Source organism: Equus asinus, chromosome 1, assembly GCF_041296235.1.
Source record: "Equus asinus isolate D_3611 breed Donkey chromosome 1, EquAss-T2T_v2, whole genome shotgun sequence".
In the NCBI taxonomy this organism is placed as follows: domain Eukaryota; kingdom Metazoa; phylum Chordata; class Mammalia; order Perissodactyla; family Equidae; genus Equus; species Equus asinus.
This window is the reverse complement of record NC_091790.1, coordinates 4,784,430-4,801,264: the sequence shown is the minus strand read 5'-3', so window position 1 is coordinate 4,801,264 and position 16,835 is coordinate 4,784,430.

The window sequence follows — 16,835 nt, the reverse complement described above, 5'->3', positions numbered from 1 at the left end:
ACCACACATCGGACAAGGGGTGGAAAGCCCAAAGATGCAATCAACTCGCACGTCCCCAGAAGAAAAAAAAAACAACAAGCCAATGAAAACCTGGGCAGAAGATGGAAACAGAGATTTCTGCCAAGAAGATCGAAAGAGGGCCAACGGGTGCATGAACACTTGTTCACCGTCATTAAGTCTCAGGCCAATGCAAATGCAAACTGCAAGGGCACAGCAGCTCACTGTGGTCAGAATGGCTATAAGGAAGCAGACAGGAAGCCACAAGTGTCAGAGAGGAGGTGGAGAGAAGGGAAGCCTCCCGCACCGTTGGTGGGAGTGCAGACCGGTGCAGCCACTACGCCAAGCGGTGTGGAACTGCCTCAGAACTTGAAGAATCCATGTCCCATATGATCCAGCTATTCCTCTGCGGCCTGTTGATCCAAAGAACTCGGAAACACTCCTGCATAAAGACATGTGCACCGCTGAGTTCACCACAGCGTCGCTCCCACTACCCAAGACTTGGAAGCCTCCCTGGAGCCCAGCAAGGGACCAGTGCAGAAGGAAGATGGGCTATAGCCGCGCAATGGCATACCAGTCAGCCGGAACCAAGGATGCAATCCAGCCATTTGTGACCACCAGAATGGCTGGGAGGGTTTTAGGGAAGTGAAACAAGCCCCAGGGAGCAAGGCAAGTACCGTAGGACCTCACTTAAGAGGAGAAGCAAAAACAAGCGGTCAGGAACAGGTGGCACGGGACATTTGATTGGGGGTTCCCAGAGACAAAGCGGGGAGGTGTGAGAGGGTGAAACAGATGATGAGGCACAAGTGTGTGGTGAGGGCCTGCTATTAGGCTTACGCAGGGGAAGATGATGTAAGCTACACGGAAGTCTACATCGATGAGGATGCAAATCGGAAAGATATAGGATGTTCTAATGCAGGGTTGCGGCAATAAATTCACCTCAAAGCAAAAATCCAAAATGGGGTCCAGAATGACGGCATAAAGCTTTGGGGCTGAAAGAGATTAGAGAAGGTGAACTTCCAAGGCTGGAAAATCACCTCAAAATGCGTACTGATGCTACAGAAAGGTAGACCATTCCAAATAGATGAAGAGCAATGCTACCCACAGCACATGCTGCCTGCGAAACCCATGCACCCACGGAAAAGGTTACCGTGCAGGATGTTACTACTAATCACCTTCACGAATAATCCAAACAGGCCCACGTGTTCCCAAGCTCAGGCAAAAGGTTGGTCCAAAAGTCCAATTCAGGGCCGGCCCTGTGGCGGAGCGGGTAAGCGCCCACGTTCCGCTTGGCCGGCCCAGGCCTCACTGTTTCACATCACGGGTGCAGATCACATTAGCAGTCTTAGGAAATATAGATTTCATGGTACGGTGCAGACAGGGATCATAAACTAAGTAGCAATGGTGAGGTCACCTTCTCAATACGCACCAGAAAAAGAACCGTGAGGCTTTTACAATCCATGAACGCATCTGGTACACTTCCCCAAAGGAAGCAGGAAGGAAAACATGGGACCTGCCTAGGTGGAATCGGCAGAGTGCTAGGAGATGACACGATCATTGCGCATCAGAGGATTGCCCGGGCAACTTCAACCTGGGAGGGAGTCCAGGACTTTCTCTGGGGAACGTCCACCCACTTGGCCATCTACATAAAATGTAAGAGGTGAAACCCAGGATAATCTTACAGGACAGAAACCAGTGTCTAGAGAGAATGTAGCAGGCCTTCCAAAGTTTGAGGGGCAAGACAGAAACCGACAAGAAATCGAGAAAAAGGAAAACTATCCTACCTGGAAAGGGTGAGGAGTCAGACTGGCCTGAGATGGCTCTGAAACTCTGTGTGCACGCAGGTTGTCAGGACAACTTCGAATTTTGAGGTTGTTTATGACATCACGAGGATCATGTCCGCCAAGATGGCCACACGGTTACAGACCGAGGATTGGCCTAGGCTAGGCTATTAAAGGGAGGGATACCCAGAAACAGCTTTGAGAAACAGAAAGCGGACACAGAAACTGGAAGGCATAAAACAGACGCTGATTCGAGGGGTAAGAAAGGGATCCTTGGCAAGAAGCGAGAATAGAGGGACAAGCCCCGAGAGGAGAACGTTGTCATCTGTTCAAGTCTATGGGGAGGCCATGCTGATTCAAGCTTGCAACTTGATTGGAAGCAAGAGGCCGGACTTGGGCCTTATCAGACCTACGTGGTCCTTCTGCCTTAAGCATAAGCCAAAGTCAAGAATGAGGTCTTGAGGACGTTGAAGAGAAGCCTCGATGCCTCCTTTCCTAGGCCCCTGGCATTCTTTGCAGATCAGTCTCACTTTCCATAGCTCTGGCGTCACGGGGGCCCACTGGGTACATGCTAATGTGTCCCAAGACATGTCTTGGAAGCCTTGAAGGAATGGAGCCCTGTCACGCTTGGGCTATGTCTCTTTGTTTGGAAGTGCTCTACAAGGGTGCTGAAAAGCACCCTTTTCCACAGGCCTTCGTTCCTTCGTGAAGGCTGCCCTCCCAGGCTAGTGTGCTCAGTTTGCCTCCATCGAAATTCTCTCCCCCTACCTCTTGCCGTAGAAGGATTATGGATTATGCATTTTGACACCACATGTAAGGAAGTGGGCTGAAAATGAGAACATTACAATTCTGTTTCAAGAAAAATAAACAGGCGTGGGCTGAGGATGTAAGGCAAACAAATGGCACAGCCTATAGTAAGAAAGGAAGCCCGTATCTAGACGGCACCTGGGGGAACGTTCCAGGATCAGGGGTGAAGTTCGAAACTTCCCAAATCCGGAAAGGAGACAGAAAAATATCTTTCCTGGAGAGAGGAATTCATCAGATTCGTCTAATTTGTCTTGGAAACATTGTGTCCGTGAAGGGGGATGCCAGGACCACCTCGAGTTTGGAGTTTCTGACCTCAGGATGTCAAACCAACCCAGATGACCACGTGTCCCCAGTGCTTAGTTTGACCCAGGCTAGGACAGCAAAGACTCCTTCAAGTGACCGGTGCAAATTCAAAGACAACAACCAAGAGTCACGAAAGCTCTCACACCTCGGCCTAGAGAACATACGGTGATTCCAGAAATGCAAAACGAATCACTTGGAATGAAGGGGAACGGACTGATAAGCATGTCTAAGGGGGATAGCTGAGAAATACCATGACGATTCTCCTATGGAAAAGAGACAAAGGTCCCAGAAAATGGAAGGCGAACAGAAATCACCCCTGGATAATCCACAATGAAAGATGATGTCCGTCTTTAGACAGACTCTGCTGGAACGTTTGAAAGGCAGAGAAATTCACAAGCCAAAAGACGGCAGCGAAGGTCAAGGCTGGGCTAAGTGGGAAGGGTGAGTTATGAGACTGCTCCAAGCGGGCCAGGAAACCGTGTGTCCGTGAAGCTTGCCGGGACAGCAGAGACACGATTCTGACAAATCCTCTGACATCGCAGTGGACCCGAAAAACAACCTGGCCTCATCTACACAGTGCCAGACTTGGGCTCAAGTAGCATATTCAAGTCCCATTGCCCTCAACTGCAGGTTGCCAACGGAACATGAAAGGGGCCGGCCGGTGGTGCAGCGGTGAGGTCCGCACCTTCTGGGTCGGTGGCCCGGGGTGGGCCGGGTGGAACCTCGGGTGAGCCTGCTCACCACTGCTTCAGGCCTTCTGGGGCAGGCGTCCGAGGTAGTGTAGAGGCAGATGGGAAGGGACGTTAGACAGGGCCAGACTTCCACAGCAAAGACAGGAGCATTGCCAGCAGATGTGAGCTCAGCGATGCACTTCTGCCAGAACAAAACCGATTCAAAGTTGCAAAGCATAGAGAAACTGAAGCTGAAAAGAAAAAGTGAAAAACTGCATGCCAGTGAGAAGGATGAGATCTCTATGAAGAAACTTAGCAAAACAGGTGAAAGCCATGGCAATGGAAAACTAACAAACGTTGGGGGAAAGAAATTCAAGAAGACACAAGGAGAAAGAAGGAGATTCCAGGATCTAGGAGTGGAAGCATCAACACACTGGAAACGTCCCTACCAGAGCAAGGAACCTCTGGATTCCATGCAATCCCAGTCAAAGTTGCAGCAATGTTTCCCACAGAGACAGAAGAGGGAATCCTGAAGCTTCTAGCCAGCAACAAGAGACCCTGACTAGGCAAAGGAATCCTCAGGAAAACGAAAAAAGCAGGACGTGGCACACTTTCCGATTTCAACATATAGGACGAAGCACTAGGTACCGAGACGGCACAGTCTGGGCCCCAAAACAGGCACACAGACCCATGCAACAGAATCGAGAACCCAGAGCCCAACTCAAACGTACATGGACAGCCCATTTTCGACCAGGGAGCCAAGAGGAGACAGCGGAGAAAGGAGAGCCTCTACCATAAACGGTGCTGGGAAGCCTGCACAGCCGCATGGAACACAACGAGAGTACACCATGATGTTACACCTGGCACACACACCACCTGAAATGGATCAAAGCCTTGAATGGCAGACTTGAAACCGTGAACCTTGTAGCAGAAGACCTAGGCAGAGTGCTCTTTGCCATCTGTCTGAGCCGCCTGTTTGGAAGAAGCAAGTCTGACTGGGCCAGGGCAACCAAGTCAACAAGAAACCAACGGGACCACGTCAAATGCGGACGCTTCTGCCCAGTGAAGGAAACCATCGACTGAATGGAAAGATAGCACAACGACTGGGGGAGGATGTTTGCAAACCACACATCGGACAAGGGGTGGAAAGCCCAAAGATGCAATCAACTCGCACGTCCCCAGAAGAAAAAAAAAACAACAAGCCAATGAAAACCTGGGCAGAAGATGGAAACAGAGATTTCTGCCAAGAAGATCGAAAGAGGGCCAACGGGTGCATGAACACTTGTTCACCGTCATTAAGTCTCAGGCCAATGCAAATGCAAACTGCAAGGGCACAGCAGCTCACTGTGGTCAGAATGGCTATAAGGAAGCAGACAGGAAGCCACAAGTGTCAGAGAGGAGGTGGAGAGAAGGGAAGCCTCCCGCACCGTTGGTGGGAGTGCAGACCGGTGCAGCCACTACGCCAAGCGGTGTGGAACTGCCTCAGAACTTGAAGAATCCATGTCCCATATGATCCAGCTATTCCTCTGTGGCGTGTTGATCCAAAGAACTCGGAAACACTCCTGCATAAAGACATGTCCACCGCTGAGTTCACCACAGCGTCGCTCCCACTACCCAAGACTTGGAAGCCTCCCTGGAGCCCAGCAAGGGACCAGTGCAGAAGGAAGATGGGCTATAGCCACGCAATGGCATACCAGTCAGCCGGAACCAAGGATGCAATCCAGCCATTTGTGACCACCAGAATGGCTGGGAGGGTTTTAGGGAAGTGAAACAAGCCCCAGGGAGCAAGGCAAGTACCGTAGGACCTCACTTAAGAGGAGAAGCAAAAACAAGCGGTCAGGAACAGGTGGCACGGGACATTTGATTGGGGGTTCCCAGAGACAAAGCGGGGAGGTGTGAGAGGGTGAAACAGATGATGAGGCACAAGTGTGTGGTGAGGGCCTGCTATTAGGCTTACGCAGGGGAAGATGAGGTAAGCTACACGGAAGTCTACATCGATGAGGATGCAAATCGGAAAGATATAGGATGTTCTAATGCAGGGTTGCGGCAATAAATTCACCTCAAAGCAAAAATCCAAAATGGGGTCCAGAATGACGGCATAAAGCTTTGGGGCTGAAAGAGATTAGAGAAGGTGAACTTCCAAGGCTGGAAAATCACCTCAAAATGCGTACTGATGCTACAGAAAGGTAGACCATTCCAAATAGATGAAGAGCAATGCTACCCACAGCACATGCTGCCTGCGAAACCCATGCACCCACGGAAAAGGTTACCGTGCAGGATGTTACTACTAATCACCTTCACGAATAATCCAAACAGGCCCACGTGTTCCCAAGCTCAGGCAAAAGGTTGGTCCAAAAGTCCAATTCAGGGCCGGCCCTGTGGCGGAGCGGGTAAGCGCCCACGTTCCGCTTGGCCGGCCCAGGCCTCACTGTTTCACATCACGGGTGCAGATCACATTAGCAGTCTTAGGAAATATAGATTTCATGGTACGGTGCGGACAGGGATCATAAACTAAGTAGCAATGGTGAGGTCACCTTCTAATACGCACCAGAAAAAGAACCGTGAGGCTTTTACAATCCATGAACGCATCTGGTACACTTCCCCAAAGGAAGCAGGAAGGAAAACATGGGACCTGCCTAGGTGGAATCGGCAGAGTGCTAGGAGATGACACGATCATTGCGCATCAGAGGATTGCCCGGGCAACTTCAACCTGGGAGGGAGTCCAGGACTTTCTCTGGGGAACGTCCACCCACTTGGCCATCTACATAAAATGTAAGAGGTGAAACCCAGGATAATCTTACAGGACAGAAACCAGTGTCTAGAGAGAATGTAGCAGGCCTTCCAAAGTTTGAGGGGCAAGACAGAAACCGACAAGAAATCGAGAAAAAGGAAAACTATCCTACCTGGAAAGGGTGAGGAGTCAGACTGGCCTGAGATGGCTCTGAAACTCTGTGTGCACGCAGGTTGTCAGGACAACTTCGAATTTTGAGGTTGTTTATGACATCACGAGGATCATGTCCGCCAAGATGGCCACACGGTTACAGACCGAGGATTGGCCTAGGCTAGGCTATTAAAGGGAGGGATACCCAGAAACAGCTTTGAGAAACAGAAAGCGGACACAGAAACTGGAAGGCATAAAACAGACGCTGATTCGAGGGGTAAGAAAGGGATCCTTGGCAAGAAGCGAGAATAGAGGGACAAGCCCCGAGAGGAGAACGTTGTCATCTATTCAAGTCTATGGGGAGGCCATGCTGATTCAAGCTTGCAACTTGATTGGAAGCAAGAGGCCGGACTTGGGCCTTATCAGACCTACGTGGTCCTTCTGCCTTAAGCATAAGCCAAAGTCAAGAATGAGGTCTTGAGGACGTTGAAGAGAAGCCTCGATGCCTCCTTTCCTAGGCCCCTGGCATTCTTTGCAGATCAGTCTCACTTTCCATAGCTCTGGCGTCACGGGGGCCCACTGGGTACATGCTAATGTGTCCCAAGACATGTCTTGGAAGCCTTGAAGGAATGGAGCCCTGTCACGCTTGGGCTATGTCTCTTTGTTTGGAAGTGCTCTACAAGGGTGCTGAAAAGCACCCTTTTCCACAGGCCTTCGTTCCTTCGTGAAGGCTGCCCTCCCAGGCTAGTGTGCTCAGTTTGCCTCCATCGAAATTCTCTCCCCCTACCTCTTGCCGTAGAAGGATTATGGATTATGCATTTTGACACCACATGTAAGGAAGTGGGCTGAAAATGAGAACATTACAATTCTGTTTCAAGAAAAATAAACAGGCCTGGGCTGAGGATGTAAGGCAAACAAATGGCACAGCCTATAGTAAGAAAGGAAGCCCGTATCTAGACGGCACCTGGGGGAACGTTCCAGGATCAGGGGTGAAGTTCGAAACTTCCCAAATCCGGAAAGGAGACAGAAAAATATCTTTCCTGGAGAGAGGAATTCATCAGATTCGTCTAATTTGTCTTGGAAACATTGTGTCCGTGAAGGGGGATGCCAGGACCACCTCGAGTTTGGAGTTTCTGACCTCAGGATGTCAAACCAACCCAGATGACCACGTGTCCCCAGTGCTTAGTTTGACCCAGGCTAGGACAGCAAAGACTCCTTCAAGTGACCGGTGCAAATTCAAAGACAACAACCAAGAGTCACGAAAGCTCTCACACCTCGGCCTAGAGAACATACGGTGATTCCAGAAATGCAAAACGAATCACTTGGAATGAAGGGGAACGGACTGATAAGCATGTCTAAGGGGGATAGCTGAGAAATACCATGACGATTCTCCTATGGAAAAGAGACAAAGGTCCCAGAAAATGGAAGGCGAACAGAAATCACCCCTGGATAATCCACAATGAAAGATGATGTCCGTCTTTAGACAGACTCTGCTGGAACGTTTGAAAGGCAGAGAAATTCACAAGCCAAAAGACGGCAGCGAAGGTCAAGGCTGGGCTAAGTGGGAAGGGTGAGTTATGAGACTGCTCCAAGCGGGCCAGGAAACCGTGTGTCCGTGAAGCTTGCCGGGACAGCAGAGACACGATTCTGACAAATCCTCTGACATCGCAGTGGACCCGAAAAACAACCTGGCCTCATCTACACAGTGCCAGACTTGGGCTCAAGTAGCATATTCAAGTCCCATTGCCCTCAACTGCAGGTTGCCAACGGAACATGAAAGGGGCCGGCCGGTGGTGCAGCGGTGAGGTCCGCACCTTCTGGGTCAGTGGCCCGGGGTGGGCCGGGTGGACCCTCGGGTGAGCCTGCTCACCACTGCTTCAGGCCTTCTGGGGCAGGCGTCCGAGGTAGTGTAGAGGCAGATGGGAAGGGACGTTAGACAGGGCCAGACTTCCACAGCAAAGACAGGAGCATTGCCAGCAGATGTGAGCTCAGCGATGCACTTCTGCCAGAACAAAACCGATTCAAAGTTGCAAAGCATAGAGAAACTGAAGCTGAAAAGAAAAAGTGAAAAACTGCATGCCAGTGAGAAGGATGAGATCTCTATGAAGAAACTTAGCAAAACAGGTGAAAGCCATGGCAATGGAAAACTAACAAACGTTGGGGGAAAGAAATTCAAGAAGACACAAGGAGAAAGAAGGAGATTCCAGGATCTAGGAGTGGAAGCATCAACACACTGGAAACGTCCCTACCAGAGCAAGGAACCTCTGGATTCCATGCAATCCCAGTCAAAGTTGCAGCAATGTTTCCCACAGAGACAGAAGAGGGAATCCTGAAGCTTCTAGCCAGCAACAAGAGACCCTGACTAGGCAAAGGAATCCTCAGGAAAACGAAAAAAGCAGGACGTGGCACACTTTCCGATTTCAACATATAGGACGAAGCACTAGGTACCGAGACGGCACAGTCTGGGCCCCAAAACAGGCACACAGACCCATGCAACAGAATCGAGAACCCAGAGCCCAACTCAAACGTACATGGACAGCCCATTTTCGACCAGGGAGCCAAGAGGAGACAGCGGAGAAAGGAGAGCCTCTACCATAAACGGTGCTGGGAAGCCTGCACAGCCACATGGAACACAACGAGAGTACACCATGATGTTACACCTGGCACACACACCACCTGAAATGGATCAAAGCCTTGAATGGCAGACTTGAAACCGTGAACCTTGTAGCAGAAGACCTAGGCAGAGTGCTCTTTGCCATCTGTCTGAGCCGCCTGTTTGGAAGAAGCAAGTCTGACTGGGCCAGGGCAACCAAGTCAACAAGAAACCAACGGGACCACGTCAAATGCGGACGCTTCTGCCCAGTGAAGGAAACCATCGACTGAATGGAAAGATAGCACAACGACTGGGGGAGGATGTTTGCAAACCACACATCGGACAAGGGGTGGAAAGCCCAAAGATGCAATCAACTCGCACGTCCCCAGAAGAAAAAAAAAACAACAAGCCAATGAAAACCTGGGCAGAAGATGGAAACAGAGATTTCCGCCAAGAAGATCGAAAGAGGGCCAACGGGTGCATGAACACTTGTTCACCGTCATTAAGTCTCAGGCCAATGCAAATGCAAACTGCAAGGGCACAGCAGCTCACTGTGGTCAGAATGGCTATAAGGAAGCAGACAGGAAGCCACAAGTGTCAGAGAGGAGGTGGAGAGAAGGGAAGCCTCCCGCACCGTTGGTGGGAGTGCAGACCGGTGCAGCCACTACGCCAAGCGGTGTGGAACTGCCTCAGAACTTGAAGAATCCATGTCCCATATGATCCAGCTATTCCTCTGCGGCGTGTTGATCCAAAGAACTCGGAAACACTCCTGCATAAAGACATGTGCACCGCTGAGTTCACCACAGCGTCGCTCCCACTACCCAAGACTTGGAAGCCTCCCTGGAGCCCAGCAAGGGACCAGTGCAGAAGGAAGATGGGCTATAGCCACGCAATGGCATACCAGTCAGCCGGAACCAAGGATGCAATCCAGCCATTTGTGACCACCAGAATGGCTGGGAGGGTTTTAGGGAAGTGAAACAAGCCCCAGGGAGCAAGGCAAGTACCGTAGGACCTCACTTAAGAGGAGAAGCAAAAACAAGCGGTCAGGAACAGGTGGCACGGGACATTTGATTGGGGGTTCCCAGAGACAAAGCGGGGAGGTGTGAGAGGGTGAAACAGATGATGAGGCACAAGTGTGTGGTGAGGGCCTGCTATTAGGCTTACGCAGGGGAAGATGATGTAAGCTACACGGAAGTCTACATCGATGAGGATGCAAATCGGAAAGATATAGGATGTTCTAATGCAGGGTTGCGGCAATAAATTCACCTCAAAGCAAAAATCCAAAATGGGGTCCAGAATGACGGCATAAAGCTTTGGGGCTGAAAGAGATTAGAGAAGGTGAACTTCCAAGGCTGGAAAATCACCTCAAAATGCGTACTGATGCTACAGAAAGGTAGACCATTCCAAATAGATGAAGAGCAATGCTACCCACAGCACATGCTGCCTGCGAAACCCATGCACCCACGGAAAAGGTTACCGTGCAGGATGTTACTACTAATCACCTTCACGAATAATCCAAACAGGCCCACGTGTTCCCAAGCTCAGGCAAAAGGTTGGTCCAAAAGTCCAATTCAGGGCCGGCCCTGTGGCGGAGCGGGTAAGTGCCCACGTTCCGCTTGGCCGGCCCTGGCCTCACTGTTTCACATCACGGGTGCAGATCACATTAGCAGTCTTAGGAAATATAGATTTCATGGTACGGTGCGGACAGGGATCATAAACTAAGTAGCAATGGTGAGGTCACCTTCTAATACGCACCAGAAAAAGAACCGTGAGGCTTTTACAATCCATGAACGCATCTGGTACACTTCCCCAAAGGAAGCAGGAAGGAAAACATGGGACCTGCCTAGGTGGAATCGGCAGAGTGCTAGGAGATGACACGATCATTGCGCATCAGAGGATTGCCCGGGCAACATCAACCTGGGAGGGAGTCCAGGACTTTCTCTGGGGAACGTCCACCCACTTGGCCATCTACATAAAATGTAAGAGGTGAAACCCAGGATAATCTTACAGGACAGAAACCAGTGTCTAGAGAGAATGTAGCAGGCCTTCCAAAGTTTGAGGGGCAAGACAGAAACCGACAAGAAATCGAGAAAAAGGAAAACTATCCTACCTGGAAAGGGTGAGGAGTCAGACTGGCCTGAGATGGCTCTGAAACTCTGTGTGCACGCAGGTTGTCAGGACAACTTCGAATTTTGAGGTTGTTTATGACATCACGAGGATCATGTCCGCCAAGATGGCCACACGGTTACAGACCGAGGATTGGCCTAGGCTAGGCTATTAAAGGGAGGGATACCCAGAAACAGCTTTGAGAAACAGAAAGCGGACACAGAAACTGGAAGGCATAAAACAGACGCTGATTCGAGGGGTAAGAAAGGGATCCTTGGCAAGAAGCGAGAATAGAGGGACAAGCCCCGAGAGGAGAACGTTGTCATCTATTCAAGTCTATGGGGAGGCCATGCTGATTCAAGCTTGCAACTTGATTGGAAGCAAGAGGCCGGACTTGGGCCTTATCAGACCTACGTGGTCCTTCTGCCTTAAGCATAAGCCAAAGTCAAGAATGAGGTCTTGAGGACGTTGAAGAGAAGCCTCGATGCCTCCTTTCCTAGGCCCCTGGCATTCTTTGCAGATCAGTCTCACTTTCCATAGCTCTGGCGTCACGGGGGCCCACTGGGTACATGCTAATGTGTCCCAAGACATGTCTTGGAAGCCTTGAAGGAATGGAGCCCTGTCACGCTTGGGCTATGTCTCTTTGTTTGGAAGTGCTCTACAAGGGTGCTGAAAAGCACCCTTTTCCACAGGCCTTCGTTCCTTCGTGAAGGCTGCCCTCCCAGGCTAGTGTGCTCAGTTTGCCTCCATCGAAATTCTCTCCCCCTACCTCTTGCCGTAGAAGGATTATGGATTATGTGTTTTGACACCACATGTAAGGAAGTGGGCTGAAAATGAGAACATTACAATTCTGTTTCAAGAAAAATAAACAGGCCTGGGCTGAGGATGTAAGGCAAACAAATGGCACAGCCTATAGTAAGAAAGGAAGCCCGTATCTAGACGGCACCTGGGGGAACGTTCCAGGATCAGGGGTGAAGTTCGAAACTTCCCAAATCCGGAAAGGAGACAGAAAAATATCTTTCCTGGAGAGAGGAATTCATCAGATTCGTCTAATTTGTCTTGGAAACATTGTGTCCGTGAAGGGGGATGCCAGGACCACCTCGAGTTTGGAGTTTCTGACCTCAGGATGTCAAACCAACCCAGATGACCACGTGTTCCCAGTGCTTAGTTTGACCCAGGCTAGGACAGCAAAGACTCCTTCAAGTGACCGGTGCAAATTCAAAGACAACAACCAAGAGTCACGAAAGCACTCACACCTCGGCCTAGAGAACATACGGTGATTCCAGAAATGCAAAACGAATCACTTGGAATGAAGGGGAACGGACTGATAAGCATGTCTAAGGGGGATAGCTGAGAAATACCATGACGATTCTCCTATGGAAAAGAGACAAAGGTCCCAGAAAATGGAAGGCGAACAGAAATCACCCCTGGATAATCCACAATGAAAGATGATGTCCGTCTTTAGACAGACTCTGCTGGAACGTTTGAAAGGCAGAGAAATTCACAAGCCAAAAGACGGCAGCGAAGGTCAAGGCTGGGCTAAGTGGGAAGGGTGAGTTATGAGACTGCTCCAAGCGGGCCAGGAAACCGTGTGTCCGTGAAGCTTGCCGGGACAGCAGAGACACGATTCTGACAAATCCTCTGACATCGCAGTGGACCCGGAAAACAACCTGGCCTCATCTACACAGTGCCAGACTTGGGCTCAAGTAGCATATTCAAGTCCCATTGCCCTCAACTGCAGGTTGCCAACGGAACATGAAAGGGGCCGGCCGGTGGTGCAGCGGTGAGGTCCGCACCTTCTGGGTCGGTGGCCCGGGGTGGGCCGGGTGGACCCTCGGGTGAGCCTGCTCACCACTGCTTCAGGCCTTCTGGGGCAGGCGTCCGAGGTAGTGTAGAGGCAGATGGGAAGGGACGTTAGACAGGGCCAGACTTCCACAGCAAAGACAGGAGCATTGCCAGCACATGTGAGCTCAGCGATGCACTTCTGCCAGAGCAAAACCGATTCAAAGTTGCAAAGCATAGAGAAACTGAAGCTGAAAAGAAAAAGTGAAAAACTGCATGCCAGTGAGAAGGATGAGATCTCTATGAAGAAACTTAGCAAAACAGGTGAAAGCCATGGCAATGGAAAACTAACAAACGTTGGGGGAAAGAAATTCAAGAAGACACAAGGAGAAAGAAGGAGATTCCAGGATCTAGAAGTGGAAGCATCAACACACTGGAAACGTCCCTACCAGAGCAAGGAACCTCTGGATTCCATGCAATCCCAGTCAAAGTTGCAGCAATGTTTCCCACAGAGACAGAAGAGGGAATCCTGAAGCTTCTAGCCAGCAACAAGAGACCCTGACTAGGCAAAGGAATCCTCAGGAAAACGAAAAAAGCAGGACGTGGCACACTTTCCGATTTCAACATATAGGACGAAGCACTAGGTACCGAGACGGCACAGTCTGGGCCCCAAAACAGGCACACAGACCCATGCAACAGAATCGAGAACCCAGAGCCCAACTCAAACGTACATGGACAGCCCATTTTCGACCAGGGAGCCAAGAGGAGACAGCGGAGAAAGGAGAGCCTCTACCATAAACGGTGCTGGGAAGCCTGCACAGCCACATGGAACACAACGAGAGTACACCATGATGTTACACCTGGCACACACACCACCTGAAATGGATCAAAGCCTTGAATGGCAGACTTGAAACCGTGAACCCTGTAGCAGAAGACCTAGGCAGAGTGCTCTTTGCCATCTGTCTGAGCCGCCTGTTTGGAAGAAGCAAGTCTGACTGGGCCAGGGCAACCAAGTCAACAAGAAACCAACGGGACCACGTCAAATGCGGACGCTTCTGCCCAGTGAAGGAAACCATCGACTGAATGGAAAGATAGCACAACGACTGGGGGAGGATGTTTGCAAACCACACATCGGACAAGAGGTGGAAAGCCCAAAGATGCAATCAACTCGCACGTCCCCAGAAGAAAAAAAAAACAACAAGCCAATGAAAACCTGGGCAGAAGATGGAAACAGAGATTTCTGCCAAGAAGATCGAAAGAGGGCCAACGGGTGCATGAACACTTGTTCACCGTCATTAAGTCTCAGGCCAATGCAAATGCAAACTGCAAGGGCACAGCAGCTCACTGTGGTCAGAATGGCTATAAGGAAGCAGACAGGAAGCCACAAGTGTCAGAGAGGAGGTGGAGAGAAGGGAAGCCTCCTGCACCGTTGGTGGGAGTGCAGACCGGTGCAGCCACTACGCCAAGCGGTGTGGAACTGCCTCAGAACTTGAAGAATCCATGTCCCATATGATCCAGCTATTCCTCTGCGGCGTGTTGATCCAAAGAACTCGGAAACACTCCTGCATAAAGACATGTGCACCGCTGAGTTCACCACAGCGTCGCTCCCACTACCCAAGACTTGGAAGCCTCCCTGGAGCCCAGCAATGGACCAGTGCAGAAGGAAGATGGGCTATAGCCACGCAATGGCATACCAGTCAGCCGGAACCAAGGATGCAATCCAGCCATTTGTGACCACCAGAATGGCTGGGAGGGTTTTAGGGAAGTGAAACAAGCCCCAGGGAGCAAGGCAAGTACCGTAGGACCTCACTTAAGAGGAGAAGCAAAAACAAGCGGTCAGGAACAGGTGGCACGGGACATTTGATTGGGGGTTCCCAGAGACAAAGCGGGGAGGTGTGAGAGGGTGAAACAGATGATGAGGCACAAGTGTGTGGTGAGGGCCTGCTATTAGGCTTACGCAGGGGAAGATGATGTAAGCTACACGGAAGTCTACATCGATGAGGATGCAAATCGGAAAGATATAGGATGTTCTAATGCAGGGTTGCGGCAATAAATTCACCTCAAAGCAAAAATCCAAAATGGGGTCCAGAATGACGGCATAAAGCTTTGGGGCTGAAAGAGATTAGAGAAGGTGAACTTCCAAGGCTGGAAAATCACCTCAAAATGCGTACTGATGCTACAGAAAGGTAGACCATTCCAAATAGATGAAGAGCAATGCTACCCACAGCACATGCTGCCTGCGAAACCCATGCACCCACGGAAAAGGTTACCGTGCAGGATGTTACTACTAATCACCTTCACGAATAATCCAAACAGGCCCACGTGTTCCCAAGCTCAGGCAAAAGGTTGGTCCAAAAGTCCAATTCAGGGCCGGCCCTGTGGCGGAGCGGGTAAGTGCCCACGTTCCGCTTGGCCGGCCCTGGCCTCACTGTTTCACATCACGGGTGCAGATCACATTAGCAGTCTTAGGAAATATAGATTTCATGGTACGGTGCGGACAGGGATCATAAACTAAGTAGCAATGGTGAGGTCACCTTCTAATACGCACCAGAAAAAGAACCGTGAGGCTTTTACAATCCATGAACGCATCTGGTACACTTCCCCAAAGGAAGCAGGAAGGAAAACATGGGACCTGCCTAGGTGGAATCGGCAGAGTGCTAGGAGATGACACGATCATTGCGCATCAGAGGATTGCCCGGGCAACTTCAACCTGGGAGGGAGTCCAGGACTTTCTCTGGGGAACGTCCACCCACTTGGCCATCTACATAAAATGTAAGAGGTGAAACCCAGGATAATCTTACAGGACAGAAACCAGTGTCTAGAGAGAATGTAGCAGGCCTTCCAAAGTTTGAGGGGCAAGACAGAAACCGACAAGAAATCGAGAAAAAGGAAAACTATCCTACCTGGAAAGGGTGAGGAGTCAGACTGGCCTGAGATGGCTCTGAAACTCTGTGTGCACGCAGGTTGTCAGGACAACTTCGAATTTTGAGGTTGTTTATGACATCACGAGGATCATGTCCGCCAAGATGGCCACACGGTTACAGACCGAGGATTGGCCTAGGCTAGGCTATTAAAGGGAGGGATACCCAGAAACAGCTTTGAGAAACAGAAAGCGGACACAGAAACTGGAAGGCATAAAACAGACGCTGATTCGAGGGGTAAGAAAGGGATCCTTGGCAAGAAGCGAGAATAGAGGGACAAGCCCCGAGAGGAGAACGTTGTCATCTATTCAAGTCTATGGGGAGGCCATGCTGATTCAAGCTTGCAACTTGATTGGAAGCAAGAGGCCGGACTTGGGCCTTATCAGACCTACGTGGTCCTTCTGCCTTAAGCATAAGCCAAAGTCAAGAATGAGGTCTTGACGACGTTGAAGAGAAGCCTCGATGCCTCCTTTCCTAGGCCCCTGGCATTCTTTGCAGATCAGTCTCACTTTCCATAGCTCTGGCGTCACGGGGGCCCACTGGGTACATGCTAATGTGTCCCAAGACATGTCTTGGAAGCCTTGAAGGAATGGAGCCCTGTCACGCTTGGGCTATGTCTCTTTGTTTGGAAGTGCTCTACAAGGGTGCTGAAAAGCACCCTTTTCCACAGGCCTTCGTTCCTTCGTGAAGGCTGCCCTCCCAGGCTAGTGTGCTCAGTTTGCCTCCATCGAAATTCTCTCCCCCTACCTCTTGCCGTAGAAGGATTATGGATTATGTGTTTTGACACCACATGTAAGGAAGTGGGCTGAAAATGAGAACATTACAATTCTGTTTCAAGAAAAATAAACAGGCCTGGGCTGAGGATGTAAGGCAAACAAATGGCACAGCCTATAGTAAGAAAGGAAGCCCGTATCTAGACGGCACCTGGGGGAACGTTCCAGGATCAGGGGTGAAGTTCGAAACTTCCCAAATCCGGAAAGGAGACAGAAAAAT